This window comes from Mixophyes fleayi (assembly GCF_038048845.1).
Source record: "Mixophyes fleayi isolate aMixFle1 chromosome 4 unlocalized genomic scaffold, aMixFle1.hap1 SUPER_4_unloc_3, whole genome shotgun sequence".
NCBI classification, from domain to species: Eukaryota; Metazoa; Chordata; class Amphibia; order Anura; family Limnodynastidae; genus Mixophyes; species Mixophyes fleayi.
Genome location: NW_027445889.1, coordinates 452,095 through 467,796, shown reverse-complemented (window position 1 = coordinate 467,796; position 15,702 = coordinate 452,095). Strand labels below are relative to the sequence as shown.

At 40.1% G+C, this 15,702-nt stretch overlaps 4 non-coding genes across 4 annotated transcripts; all 4 read left to right on the top strand.

Moving 5' to 3' along the window:
- Positions 1-559: 559 nt before the first annotated feature.
- Positions 560-632, top strand: TRNAV-AAC (transfer RNA valine (anticodon AAC)). The gene has a single exon. It is a non-coding gene; the product is annotated as a tRNA-Val (tRNA).
- A 2,877-nt stretch (positions 633-3,509) lies between these two features.
- Positions 3,510-3,582, top strand: TRNAV-AAC (transfer RNA valine (anticodon AAC)). Its single transcript has one exon. It is a non-coding gene; the product is annotated as a tRNA-Val (tRNA).
- Positions 3,583-12,145: 8,563 nt separating this feature from the next.
- Positions 12,146-12,218, top strand: TRNAV-AAC (transfer RNA valine (anticodon AAC)). The gene has a single exon. It is a non-coding gene; the product is annotated as a tRNA-Val (tRNA).
- A 2,877-nt stretch (positions 12,219-15,095) lies between these two features.
- On the top strand, positions 15,096-15,168 carry TRNAV-AAC (transfer RNA valine (anticodon AAC)). The gene has a single exon. It is a non-coding gene; the product is annotated as a tRNA-Val (tRNA).
- The last annotated feature ends 534 nt before the right edge of the window (positions 15,169-15,702 follow it).

Sequence of the window (15,702 nt, the reverse complement as noted above, 5' to 3'; positions counted from 1 at the left end):
GGTTGAGATCAGATCTTCCTTAACACCAATACATCAATAGTAAATTTGATCTTGTAACTATACTAGGTCTACAACGGAATAATAAAAGAGTAAAACTTAAATGTAAGAAAAAACAAATGAAAAGATCAAAAAATTATGAAAACGAAATACGACAATATTCCCTGTGTTTCTGCACAGCGTGAGGAAACCACTTTAATCACTAAGAGACACATACAAAAATGTCTGAATGTCACACAGAATGAACGGCACCCCATAATTTAGGAAATTATACCAGAATTCAATCATACTACACCTATGTGGTATAATGAGACACAAGGTGGGAAAGGACTATCTCTGGATTCTGATTTTACTAAGTGACTAACCATCCAAGATGGACCCCTAATGAAGTACTAGGAAATGGGGACCCTGGATACCTCGATGTGTGTAGGATAACACCCTCAGACAGTCACTGTAAATAATCAAATCCTTTTATCAACTTGAGTCCAGATACAGATCATTAAATGTCAGTAAGGATCCCTCTCTATTACAGTGGCAGAGGTCAACAAAGCTCACAGCTGGTGTTTCTGTAGTGTAGTGGTTATCACAATCGCCTAACACGCGAAAGGTCCCCGGTTCAAAACCGGGCAGAAACAAACATTAGATCTCCTTTTATATAGGACATGTGAGATGTAAAATTGATATAACATCTTGTAAATAGTTGTATCAACAGGAACTTTTAATGTCATTGCAACACCATCTACCTATCCACCTTCATATATGATTTAACAATCATTTCCATACGCCTCCTGTATATCTTAGCAATAGCTCCTGTCAGGCACCTAACCTCTCTATGTCTTTCAGGAACAAGTCACAGGGATGATGTCAATGAGGTTTCAGGGAGACATAGAAAGGGGATGCGACAATTGCATCCCAGCTTCTTTATTGAATGGTGTGCGGAAGCCATTTATCTGCCAGAAACCACTCATCATTGTTCTTGGTCATGACACAGGGATCTGTGACTTGCCGTAACTCCCTGCCTAAAATTTAACAAGACATTACCGTTACATCCTGTAGCGGGAAGGAGTTAATTTTATTAGTTAACCATAGAGCAGCAGCAAAACATAACTATGAATTACAAAACATCTTCTTATAAATTAGTTAATAGTGAAGATAGAATTGAAGAACATTGTTCAACGTTATGTGCATACAGTGAAGCGGCCTCGTTAGCACAGTAGGTAGCGCGTCAGTCTCATAATCAACACTTCCTCACCACTGTCTTTCTATTTTGTCAAACCAGCCATATTGCTATGAGACGACTTAGAGGTTGCACTGACAGCTAAAGGCTCCAATGAGTGGGCAAGAACTGATTCATATGGCTATTTCCCTCCTAGTCACTCAATGGGAGTGCTGTGTTCAAAATGTGTAAGTGTCTGTGCACTTCCGCATAAAGTGATGGGAGATAGCTAGTTGACTGTAGTGTTAACTATGGGTGTTCAGGTTGAGATCAGATCTTCCTTAACACCAATACATCAATAGTAAATTTGATCTTGTAACTATACTAGGTCTACAACGGAATAATAAAAGAGTAAAACTTAAATGAAACAAAAAACAAATAAAAAGATCAAAAAATTATGAAAACGAAATCCGACAATATTCCCTGTGTTTCTCCCCAGTGTGAGGAAACCACTTTAATCACTGTGAGACACATACAAAAATGTCTGAATGTCACACAGAATGAACGGCACCCCATAATTTAGGAAATTATACCAGAATTCAATCATACTACACCTATCTGGTATAATGAGACACAAGGTGGGAAAGGACTATCTCTGGATTCTGATTTTACTAAGTGACCAACCATCCAAGATGGACCACTAATGAAGTACTAGGAAATAGGGACCCTGGATACCTCGATGTGTGTAGGATAACACCCTCAGACAGTCAATGTAAATAATCAAATCCTTTTATCAATTTGAGTCCAGATACAGATCATAAAATGTCAGTAAGGATCCCTCTCTATTACAGTGGCAGAGGTCAAGAAAGCTTCCAGCTGGTGGTTCTTTAGTGTAGTGGTTATCACATTCGCCTAACACGCGAAAGGTCCCGGGGTCGAAACCGGGCAGAAACAAGCGTTAGATCTCCTTTTATATAGGACATGTGAGATGTAAAATTGATATAACATCTTGTAAATAGTTGTATCAACAGGAACTTTAAATGTCATTGCTACACCATCGACCTATCCACCTTCATATATGATTTAACAATCATTTCCATACGCCTCCTGTATATCTTAGCAATAGCTCCTGTCGGGCACCTAACCTCTCTATGTCTTTCAGGAACAAGTCACAGGGATGATGTCAATGAGGTTTCAGGGAGACATAGAAAGGGGATGCGACCATTGCATCCCAGCTTTTTTATTGAATGGTGTGCGGAAGCCATTTATCTGCCAGGAACCACTCATCATTGTTCTTGGTCATGACACAGGGATCTGTGACTTGCCGTAACTCCCTGCCTAAAATTGAACAAGACATTACCGTTACATCCTGTAGCGGGAAGGGGTTAATTTTATTAGTTAACCATAGAGCAGCAGCAAAACATAACTATGAATAACAAAACATCTTCTTATAAATTAGTTAATAGTGAAGATAGAATTGAAGAACATTGTTCAACGTTTTGTGCATACAGTGAAGCGGCCTCGTTAGCACAGTAGGTAGCGCGTCAGTCTCATAATCAACACTTCCTCTCCACTGTCTTTCTATGTTGTCAAACCAGCCATATTGCTATGAGACGACGTAGAGGTTGCACTGACAGCCAAAGGCTCCAATGAGTGGGCAAGAACTGATTCATATGGCTATTTCCCTCCTAGTCACTCAATGGGAGTGCTGTGTTCAAAATGTGTAAGTGTCTGTGCACTTCCGCATATAGTGATGGGAGATAGCTAGTTGACTGTAGTGTCAACTATGGATGTTCAGGTTGAGATCAGATCTTCCTTAACACCAATACATCAATAGTAAATTTGATCTTGTAACTATACTAGGTCTACAACGGAATAATAAAAGAGTAAAACTTAAATGAAACAAAAAACAAATGAAAAGATCAAAAAATTATGAAAACGAAATACGACAATATTCCCTGTCCTTCTCCCCAGCGTGAGGAAACCACTTTAATCACTGTGAGACACATACAAAAATGTCTGAATGTCACACAGAATGAACAGCACCCCATAATTTAGGAAATTATACCAGAATTCAATCATACTACACCTATGTGGTATAATGAGACACAAGGTGGGAAAGGACTATCTCTGGATTCTGATTTTATTAAGTGACCAACCATCCAAGATGGACCCCTAATGAAGTACTAGGAAATGGGGACCCTGGATACCTCGATGTGTGTAGGATAACACCCTCAGACAGTCAGTGTAAATAATCAAATCCTTTTATCAATTTGAGTCCAGATACAGATCATTAAATGTCAGTAAGGATCCCTCTCTATTACAGTGGCAGAGGTCAACAAAGCTCACAGCTGCTGTTTCTGTAGTGTAGTGGTTATCACATTCGCCTAACACGCGAAAGGTCCCTGGTTTGAAACCGGACAGAAACAAGCATTAGATCTCCTTTTATATAGGACATATGAGATGTAAAATTGATATAACATCTTGTAAATAGTTGTATCAACAGGAACTTTTAATGTCATTGCAACATCATCTACCTATCCACCTTCATATATGATTTAACAATCATTTCCATACGCCTCCTGTATATCTTAGCAATAGCTCCTGTCGGGCACCTAACCTCTCTATGTCTCTCAGGAACAAATCACAGGGATTATGTCAATGAGGTTTCAGGGAGACATAGAAAGGGGATGCGACAATTGCATCCCAGCTTCTTTATTGAATGGTGTGCGGAAGCCATTTATCTGCCAGAAACCACTCATCATTGTTCTTGGTCATGACACAGGGATCTGTGACTTGCCGTAACTCCCTGCCTAAAATTTAACAAGACATTACCGTTACATCCTGTAGCGGGAAGGAGTTAATTTTATTAGTTAACCATAGAGCAGCAGCAAAACATAACTATGAATTACAAAACATCTTCTTATAAATTAGTTAATAGTGAAGATAGAATTGAAGAACATTGTTCAACGTTATGTGCATACAGTGAAGCGGCCTCGTTAGCACAGTAGGTAGCGCGTCAGTCTCATAATCACCACTTCCTCACCACTGTCTTTCTATTTTGTCAAACCAGCCATATTGCTATGAGACGACTTAGAGGTTGCACTGACAGCTAAAGGCTCCAATGAGTGGGCAAGAACTGATTCATATGGCTATTTCCCTCCTAGTCACTCAATGGGAGTGCTGTGTTCAAAATGTGTAAGTGTCTGTGCACTTCCGCATAAAGTGATGGGAGATAGCTAGTTGACTGTAGTGTTAACTATGGGTGTTCAGGTTGAGATCAGATCTTCCTTAACACCAATACATCAATAGTAAATTTGATCTTGTAACTATACTAGGTCTACAACGGAATAATAAAAGAGTAAAACTTAAATGAAACAAAAAACAAATAAAAAGATCAAAAAATTATGAAAACGAAATCCGACAATATTCCCTGTCTTTCTCCCCAGCGTGAGGAAACCACTTCAATCACTGTGAGACAAATACAAAAATGTCTGAATGTCACACAGAATGAACGGCACCCCATAATTTAGGAAATTATACCAGAATTCAATCATACTACACCTATGTGGTATAATGAGACACAAGGTGGGAAAGGACTATCTCTAGATTCTGATTTTACTAAGTGACCAACCATCCAAGATGGACTCCTAATGAAGTACTAGGAAATGGGGACCCTGGATACCTCGATGTGTGGAGGATAACACCCTCAGACAGTCAGTGTAAATAATAGAGATGGGCGGGTCCGGTTCTCCGAGAACCGAACCCACCCGAACTTTGGGTATCCAAATACCGAGCTGAGCAGCTCGGTACTCTCCCGCCCATTCCGAATCCAAATCGAGGCCGAACGTCATTGTGACGTTGTCGGATCTCGGGACTCGGTTCTCGCAATACTTCAACTTTATAAATACACGCCTCCACAGCAATCCATCGCCATTTGACAGAGGGAGAGAGCAGGGTGTAGTCATAGGCTAATTAGAGCAGGGACAGAGAATACAATATTGTTCTTGCAATTGCTCTAACCAAAATCGCTAGTGCAGAGAGGAGGATAGAGGTTTATTATTTTTTCTTCATATTTGGCACTCCCCAGCGCTTTTGGGGTGTCCCCCATAATTGTGCATTAATATTTCTGGCTGTCAAAAGTCATATCTGTCAGCAGTATCTACTAAATAATTTGTAGCACACCTCAGTGCTTTTGGGGTGTCCTCCCTAATTGTGCATTAATATTTCTGGCTGTCAAAAGTCATATTTGTCAGCAGTATCTACTAAATAATTTGTAGCACTCCTCAGTGTTTTTGGGGTGTCCTCCCTAATTGTGCATTAATATTTCTGGCTGTCAAAAGTCATATCTGTCAGCAGTATCTACTAAATAATTTGTAGCACTCCTCAGTGCTTTTGGGGTGTCCTCCCTAATTCTGCATTAATATTTCTGGCTGTCAAAAGTCATAACTGTCAGCAGAATCTACTAAATAATTTTTAGCACTCCTCAGTGCTTTTGGGGTGTCCTCCCTAATTGTGCATTAATATTTCTGGCTGTCAAAAGTCATATCTGTCAGCAGTATCTACTAAATACATTTTAGCACTCCTCAGTGTTTTTGGGGTGTCCTCCCTAATTGTGCATTAATATTTCTGGCTGTCAAAAGTCATATCTGTCAGCAGTATCTACTAAATAATTTTTAGCACTCCTCAGTGTTTTTGGGGTGTCCTCCCTAATTGTGCATTAAAATTTCTGGCTGTCAAAAGTCATATCTGTCAGCAGTATCTACTAAATAATTTTTAGCACTCCTCAGTGCTTTTGGGGTGTCCTCCCTAATTGTGCATTAATATTTCTGGCTGTCAAAAGTCATTTCTGTCAGCAGTATCTACCAAATAATTTTTAGCACTCCTCAGTGTTTTTGGGGTGTCCTCCCTAATTGTGCATTAATATTTCTGGCTGTCAAAAGTCATATCAGTCAGCAGTATCTACTAAATAATTTTTAGCACTCCTCAGTGTTTTTGGGGTGTCCTCCCTAATTGTGCATTAATATTTCTGGCTGTCAAAAGTCATATCTGTCAGCAGTATCTACTAAATAATTTTTAGCACTCCTCAGTGTTTTTTGGGTGTCCTCCCTAATTGTGCATTAATATTTCTGGCTGTCAAAAGTCATATCTGTCAGCAGTATCTACTAAATAATTTTTAGCACTCCTCAGTGTTTTTGGGGTGTCCTCCCTAATTGTGCATTAATATTTCTGGCTGTCAAAAGTCATATCTGTCAGCAGTATCTACTAAATAATTTTTAGCACTCCTCAGTGTTTTTGGGGTGTCCTCCCTAATTGTGCATTAATATTTCTGGCTGTCAAAAGTCATATCTGTCAGCAGTATCTACTAAATAATTTTTAGCACTCCTCAGTGTTTTTGGGGTGTCCTCCCTAATTGTGCATTAATATTTCTGGCTGTCAAAAGTCATATCTGTCAGCAGTATCTACTAAATAATTTTTAGCACTCCTCAGTGTTTTTGGGGTGCCCTCCCTAATTGTGCATTAATATTTCTGGCTGTCAAAAGTCATATCTGTCAGCAGTATCTACTAAATAATTTTTAGCACTCCTCAGTGCTTTTGGGGTGTCCTCCCTAATTGTGCATTAATATTTCTGGCTGTCAAAAGTCATTTCTGTCAGCAGTATCTACCAAATAATTTTTAGCACTCCTCAGTGTTTTTGGGGTGTCCTCCCTAATTGTGCATTAATATTTCTGGCTGTCAAAAGTCATATCTGTCAGCAGTATCTACTAAATAATTTTTAGCACTCCTCAGTGTTTTTGGGGTGTCCTCCCTAATTGTGCATTAATATTTCTGGCTGTCAAAAGTCATATCTGTCAGCAGTATCTACTAAATAATTTTTAGCACTCCTCAGTGTTTTTGGGGTGTCCTCCCTAATTGTGCATTAATATTTCTGGCTGTCAAAAGTCATATCTGTCAGCAGTATCTACTAAATAATTTTTAGCACTCCTCAGTGCTTTTGGGGTGTCCTCCCTAATTGTGCATTAATATTTCTGGCTGTCAAAAGTCATAACTGTCAGCAGAATCTACTAAATAATTTTTAGCACTCCTCAGTGCTTTTGGGGTGTCCTCCCTAATTGTGCATTAATATTTCTGGCTGTCAAAAGTCATTTCTGTCAGCAGTATCTACTAAATAATTTTTAGCACTCCTCAGTGTTTTTGGGGTGTCCTCCCTAATTGTGCATTAATATTTCTGGCTGTCAAAAGTCATATCTGTCAGCAGTATCTACTAAATAATTTTTAGCACTCCTCAGTGTTTTTGGGGTGTCCTCCCTAATTGTGCATTAATATTTCTGGCTGTCAAAAGTCATATCTGTCAGCAGTATCTACTAAATAATTTTTAGCACTCCTCAGTGCTTTTGGGGTGTCCTCCCTAATTGTGCATTAATATTTCTGGCTGTCAAAAGTCATTTCTGTCAGCAGTATCTACCAAATAATTTTTAGCACTCCTCAGTGTTTTTGGGGTGTCCTCCCTAATTGTGCATTAATATTTCTGGCTGTCAAAAGTCATATCTGTCAGCAGTATCTACTAAATAATTTTTAGCACTCCTCAGTGTTTTTGGGGTGTCCTCCCTAATTGTGCATTAATATTTCTGGCTGTCAAAAGTCATATCTGTCAGCAGTATCTACTAAATAATTTTTAGCACTCCTCAGTGCTTTTGGGGTGTCCTCCCTAATTGTGCATTAATATTTCTGGCTGTCAAAAGTCATAACTGTTAGCAGAATCTACTAAATAATTTTTAGCACTCCTCAGTGCTTTTGGGGTGTCCTCCCTAATTGTGCATTAATATTTCTGGCTGTCAAAAGTCATAACTGTCAGCAGAATCTACTAAATAATTTTTAGCACTCCCCAGTGGTTTGCGTTTAGAATGGATTCAAAGCAGTCCACATATGATCTAAATGAGCAACCAGGTTCTGTCACCAGTCCTGATGTTAGTGTTCCCAGTACGTCATCTGGTCAAGGCGATGTCAAACAACAGAGTGTTTTCAAATTAGTGCAAAAAACAAAAACCAAAAAAATTTTTACTGTATTGAAGCGAAAAAGAAGTGTAACTGAGCAAAAGTTAAGTGACGATAAAAAAAAAATTGCAAGCATGCCATTCTACACACGCAGTGGCAAAGAGAGAATGAGGCCTTCACCTTTGGCTATTAGTGGCAGATCCCAAAAAGTTACCCAGCCTACAATTGGTGCACAACTACTGTTACGCGTCAAAGCCGAGCTGCAAGATAACAGTGAGGCATTACAGGAGAATATTTGCTCTGATTCACAAATGACAACAATCCCTGTGGAGAGTCCATCCAACAGTGGGATGTCTAATCGTGAGCATTCTGCTGATGTGTGCCTTAATAGCCCGAGTGAGGATGAGGTTGTTTGTGTAAGTCCTGCACCAGTGGCAGCAGTTCTGGCACGTGACAAGAAAAAGGCCATTGTCATGCCTGGGCATAAAACAAAAAAATCCACTTCTTATGTGTGGAATTATTTCTACCCAAATCCAGACAACAATTGTATAGCCATTTGTAGTGTATGTGAAGCCACAGTCAGTCGAGGGAGGGACCTTAACCATCTTGGAACCTCGTCTACGTTACGCCATTTAACGAGAGTTCATGGCAAAGTGTTGGGAAAAGCTGAAAGTTCTTCCCAAAAGAATACAAGCACTCCCTCATCAGCTAAGACCCTCCGCTCACCGACATACCGACGGCTACAAAATACACCCACCACACCATCCTCATCAATATCCTCAGTAGTGCTCGGAATTAGCCCGGCATCCCACTTAAGGCTGGATGACTCCGGCACTATTATTGATTCCTCTCAAGAAAGCGTTAGTCCTGCTGTTGCTGCTGCTGGGGGTGAATCGTCATCCCAGAGGCAGGTGAATAAAATGAGCAGTCCTACATTTAAGCAATTAACTGTGAAACAATCATTTGCGAGGGAAAGCAAATATGACAGCAGTCACCCAGTCGCCAAGCGAATCACAGACGCCATGGCTGCAATGTTAGTGTTAGATCTGCGTCCAATCTCCACAATAAACGCAGCTGGTTTTTCACAGTTAATTGAGGTTTTGTGTCCGCGTTACAGAATTCCATCGCGACACCATTTCTCCCGTAAAGCTATTCCACAACTATACCAAAAAGTGTGTAAAAATGTAGAGATTGCGCTGAAAAATGCCATTCTGCCCACTGTTCACTTAACCACAGATATGTGGACAAGTGGAAGTGGCCAAACCAAAGACTATATGACTGTGACAGCCCACTGGGTTGGTCATTCACCTTCACCAGCAGGAACAGCAGCAGCATGTACACCACTACGTAACATTTGTCACAGGCAGGCCATTTTTTGTATCACCGGCTTCACTAACAGGCATACGGCTGACAATTTGTTACGCAAACTGAGAGATGTGATTGATGCATGGCTTATACCACTCGGACTCTCCCCAGGGTATGTCATTTCAGATAACGCCAACAATATAGTGCGAGCATTACAGCTGGGTGATTTCCAACATATTCCCTGTTTTGCTCACACCATCAACTTGGTGGTGCAGAGCTTCCTACGAAATAACCGTGAGGTGCAGGAGATGCTTTCGGTGGCCCGTAAAATTTCAGGCCATTTCAGGCATTCAGCCACAGCATGTAGGAGATTACAGCAGCTCCAAGAGCAGTTTAACTTGCCCTGCCACCAACTTAAGCAAGAGGTGGTAACTCGGTGGAATTCCACCCTGTACATGCTTCAGAGGATGGAGGAACAGAGCAAAGCCATCCAAGCATATTGCACAAGTCATGACATTGGGAAAGGAGGGGGGATGTATTTCACTCTTGCACAGTGGGGAATCCTTTCAGTGTTGTGCAAGGTGCTGAAACCATTTGAAGTTGTGACATGTGAGGTCAGTGCTGACTCTGCTAGTTTGAGCCAAGTCATTCCTTTAATTAGACTATTGGAAAAGCAGCTTGAGAAAATGAAGGAGGAGCTGAAAGCAAGCAATTCAGCAAAGTATGTTGGCCTTGTCGATCAAGTACTTAATTCGCTTCACAATGATCCTCGAGTTATTAAGATCTTGAACTCGGATCAGTACGTTTTGGCCACTGTGCTTGATCCAAGGTTTAAAACCTACATTGAGTCTTTACTTGTAAATGAGCGAGATGTGAACTTTTGCAAGGAGCTATTGCTCAGCAAGTTGGCCGCTGAACTGGGCCTCGGCTTGACGACGTGTCCTCCTTCACTTTCTCAAGCTGTTGCTCGTAAAAAATTAAATTTCCAAAAAAGAAGCAGGGAAGACACAGGGGGCAGACCAGAACAATTTAACATCTGGGCTGGTTTGAAGGATTTTTCAAAAAAATGTGTCACTTTGCCCATAACTCCATCCAATATGAGTATAAACATGCAAAGGATGGTGGAGGATTACTTTCAAGAGGTAGTTGATATGGAAATGTCAGACAGTCCCTTTCCTTACTGGGAAGAAAAGCAGGCCATTTGGAAACCCATGTACAAACTTGCATTGCAATACCTAAGCTGCCCACCCTCCAGTGTGTACTCTGAACGAGTGTTCAGCACAGCAGGGAACTTAGTCAGTGATCGCCGTAGAAGGTTACTTCCCAAAAATGTGGAGAAAATGATGTTTATAAAAATGAACTACATCTTCCACGAGGAAGGCCTTCACCATCCAAGACATCCAAGCACTGACTGTTCTCTAATGGCGGATTCAAGCGGCGATGAATTGATAGTCTGTGATGATGACGTACACACTGATGAGGGTGAGGATTAAGCTGAAGATGATGCTGATAACATCTTTTTAAAACTTTCTATGTAAGTGTAGGGTGCAATCTACCCCCAAAGAGGAAAGGGACTTGTGGCATTTCCATATCACATACCATCTTGAAAGGCTGCTGTTAGGGCAATTTATCCTTAAGGGTAGGGTGTCATAGACAGAGTGACCCTAAACTGGCTTTGTCCATTTTTCATAATATTGTACAGTCTATAATGGCTGAATTTTTGGGTATTTTATACAAGTGGAGGGGGGCCTAGAGAGACAGAAACCAAACTGGCTTTTTCCATGTCAATTAATATTGTACAGTCTATAATGGCTGAATTTTTTGGTATTTTATACAAGTGGAGGGGGGCCTAGAGAGACAGAGTGACCCCAAACTGTCTTTCTCCATGTCAATTAATATTGTACAGTCTATAATGGCTGAATTTTTTAGTATTTTATACAAGTGGAGGGGGGCCTAGAGAGACAGAAACCAAACTGGCTTTCTCCATGTCAATTAATATTGTACAGTCTATAATGGCTGAATTTTTTGGTATTTTATACAAGTGGAGGGGGGCCTTGAGAGACAGAAACCAAACTGGCTTTCTCCATGTCAATTAATATTGTACAGTCTATAATGGCTGAATTTTTTGGTATTTTATACAAGTGGAGGGGGGCCTTGAGAGACAGAAACCAAACTGGCTTTTTCCATTTCTTTACATATTTAACTATAAGTGTAGGGTGTAATATACATTCAAATACGATGGCTGCATTGCCAATATGCATAGATGGTAGAGGAAGACAATCTGTTTTGTGTGTAGAATAGGCCTACCAACGAAGAATTAAACTGTTTTTTTGGATGATTTATTACCTCAACAATTAGATTACTTGTCTCTAAAACAGTTGGAGCACTAAATTGGGTTAATTTAGGCCCAAAAACATGGATTTTCCCAAAAAATAGCAAAACAAAACCAAACAAAACCAAAACCAAAAACCAAAACACGCAATGGCGGTTTTGCAAAACCAAAACCAAAACCAAAACACGACGGTAATCCAGATCCAAAACCGAATCCAAAACCAAAACACGGGGGTCAGTGACCATCTCTAGTAAATAATCAAATCCTTTTATCAATTTGAGTCCAGATACAGATCATTAAATGTCAGTAAGGATCCCTCTCTATTACAGTGGCAGAGGTCAACAAAGCTCACAGCTGGTGTTTCTGTAGTGTAGTGGTTATCACATTCGCCTAACACGCGAAAGGTCCCTGTTTCGAAACCGGGCAGAAACAAGCGTTAGATCTCCTTTTATATAGGACATGTGAAATGTAAAATTGATATAACATCTTGTAAATAGTTGTATCAACAGGAACTTTTAATGTCATTGCAACATCATCTACCTATCCACCTTCATATATGATTTAACAATCATTTCCATACGCCTCCTGTATATCTTAGCAATAGCTCCTGTAGGGCACCTAACCTCTCTATGTCTTTCAAGAACAAGTCACAGGGATGATGTCAATGAGGTTTCAGGGAGACATAGAAAGGGGATGCGACCTTTGCATCCCAGCTTCTTTATTGAATGGTGTGCGGAAGCCATTTATCTGCCAGGAACCACTCATCATTGTTCTTGGTCATGACACAGAGATCTGTGACTTGCCGTAACTCCCTGCCTAAAATTGAACAAGACATTACCGTTACATCCTGTAGCGGGAAGGGGTTAATTTTATTAGTTAACCATAGAGCAGCAGCAAAACATAACTATGAATTACAAAACATCTTCTTATAAATTAGTTAATAGTGAAGATAGAATTGAAGAACATTGTTCAACGTTATGTGCATACAGTGAAGCGGCCTCGTTAGCACAGTAGGTAGCGCGTCAGTCTCATAATCAACACTTCCTCACCACTGTCTTTCTATGTTGTCAAACCAGCCATATTGCTATGAGACGACGTAGAGGTTGCACTGACAGCCAAAGGCTCCAATGAGTGGGCAAGAACTGATTCATATGGCTATTTCCCTCCTAGTCACTCAATGGGAGTGCTGTGTTCAAAATGTGTAAGTGTCTGTGCACTTCCGCATATAGTGATGGGAGATAGCTAGTTGACTGTAGTGTCAAATATGGGTGTTCAGGTTGAGATCAGATTTTCCTAAACACCAATACATCAATAGTAAATTTGATCTTGTAACTATACTAGGTCTACAACGGAATAATAAAAGAGTAAAACTTAAATGAAACAAAAAATAAATAAAAAGATCAAAAAATTATGAAAATGAAATACGACAATATTCCCTGTCCTTCTCCCCAGCGTGAGAAAACCACTTTAATCACTGTGAGACACATACAAAAATGTCTGAATGTCACACAGAATGAACGGCACCCCATAATTTAGGAAATTATACCAGAATTTAATCATACTACACCTATGTGGTATAATGAGACACAAGGTGGGAAAGGACTATCTCTGGATTCTGATTTTACTAAGTGACCAACCATCCAAGATGGACCCCTAATGAAGTACTAGGAAATGGGGACCCTGGATACCTCGATGTGTGTAGGATAACACCCTCAGACAGTCAGTGTAAATAATCAAAACCTTTTATCAATTTGAGTCCAGATACAGATCATTAAATGTCAGTAAGGATCCCTCTCTATTACAGTGGCAGAGGTCAACAAAGCTCACAGCTGGTGTTTCTGTAGTGCAGTGGTTGTCACATTCTCCTAACACGCGAAAGGTCCCCAGTTCGAAACCAGGCAGAAACAAGCGTTAGATCTCCTTTTATATAGGACATGTGAGATGTAAAATTGATATAACATCTTGTAAATAGCTGTATCAACAGGAACTTTTAATGTCATTGCAACACCATCTACCTATCCACCTTCATATATGATTTAACAATCATTTCCATATGCCTCCTGTATATCTTAGCAATAGCTCCTGTCGGGCACCTAACCTCTCTATGTCTTTCAGGAACAAGTCACAGGGATGATGTCAATGAGGTTTCAGGGAGACATAGAAAGGGGATGCGACCATTGCATCCCAGCTTCTTTATTGAATGGTGTGCGGAAGCCATTTATCTGCCAGGAACCACTCATCATTGTTCTTGGTCATGACACAGGGATCTGTGACTTGCTGTAACTCCCTGCCTAAAATTGAACAAGACATTACCGTTACATCCTGTAGCGGGAAGGGGTTAATTTTATTAGTTAACCATAGAGCAGCAGCAAAACATAACTATGAATTATAAAACATCTTCTTATAAATTAGTTAATAGTGAAGATAGAATTGAAGAACATTGTTCAACGTTATGTGCATACAGTGAAGCGGCCTCGTTAGCACAGTAGGTAGCGCGTCAGTCTCATAATCAACACCTCCTCACCACTGTCTTTCTATGTTGTCAAACCAGCCATATTGCTATGAGATGACTTAGAGGTTGCACTGACAGCCAAAGGCTCCAATGAGTGGGCAAGAACTGATTCATATGGCTATTTCCCTCCTAGTCACTCAATGGGAGTGCTGTGTTCAAAATGTGTAAGTGTCTGTGCACTTCCGCATATAGTGATGGGAGATAGCTAGTTGACTGTAGTGTCAATTATGGGTGTTCAGGTTGAGATCAGATCTTCCTTAACACCAATACATCAATAGTAAATTCGATCTTGTAACTATACTAGGTCTACAACGGAATAATAAAAGAGTAAAACTTAAATGAAACAAAAAACAAATGAAAAGATCAAAAAATTATGAAAACGAAATATGACAATATTCCCTGTCCATCTCCCCAGCATGAGGAAACTACTTTAATCACTGTGAGACACATACAAAAATGTCTGAATGTCACACAGAATGAACGGCACCCCATAATTTAGGAAATTATACCAGAATTCAATCATACTACACCTATGTGGTATAATGAGACACAAGGTGGGAAAGGACTATCTCTGGATTCTGATTTTACTAAGTGACCAACCCTCCTAGATGGACCACTAATGAAGTACTAGGAAATGGGGACCTTGGATACCTCGATGTGTGTAGGATAACACCCTCAGACAGTCAGTGTAAATAATCAAAACCTTTTATCAATTTGAGTCCAGATACAGATCATTAAATGTCAGTAAGGATCCCTCTCTATTACAGTGGCAGAGGTCAACAAAGCTCACAGCTGGTGTTTCTGTAGTGTAGTGGTTATCACATTCGCCTAACACGCGAAAGGTCCCCGGTTTAAAACCGGGCAGAAACAAGCATTAGATCTCCTTTTATATAGGACATGTGAGATGTATATTGATATAACATCTTGTAAATAGTTGTATCAACGGGAACTTTTAATGTCATTACAACACCATCTACCTATCCACCTTCATATATGATTTAACAATCATTTTCATACGCCACCTGTATATCTTAGCAATAGCTCCTGTCGGGCACCTAACCTCTCTATGTCTTTCAGGAACAAGTCACAGGGATGATGTCAATGAGGTTTCAGGGAGACATAGAAAGGGGATGCGACCATTGTATCCCAGCTTCTTTATTGAATGGTGTGCGGAAGCCATTTATCTGCCAGGAACCACTCATCATTGTTCTTGGTCATGACACAGGGATCTGTGACTTGCCGTAACTCCCTTCCTAAAATTGAACAAGACATTACCGTTACATCCTGTAGCGGGAAGGGGTTCATTTTATTAGTTAACCATAGAGCAGCAGCAAAACATAACTATGAATTACAAAACATCTTCTTATAAATAAGTTAATAGTGAAGATAGAATTGAAGAACATT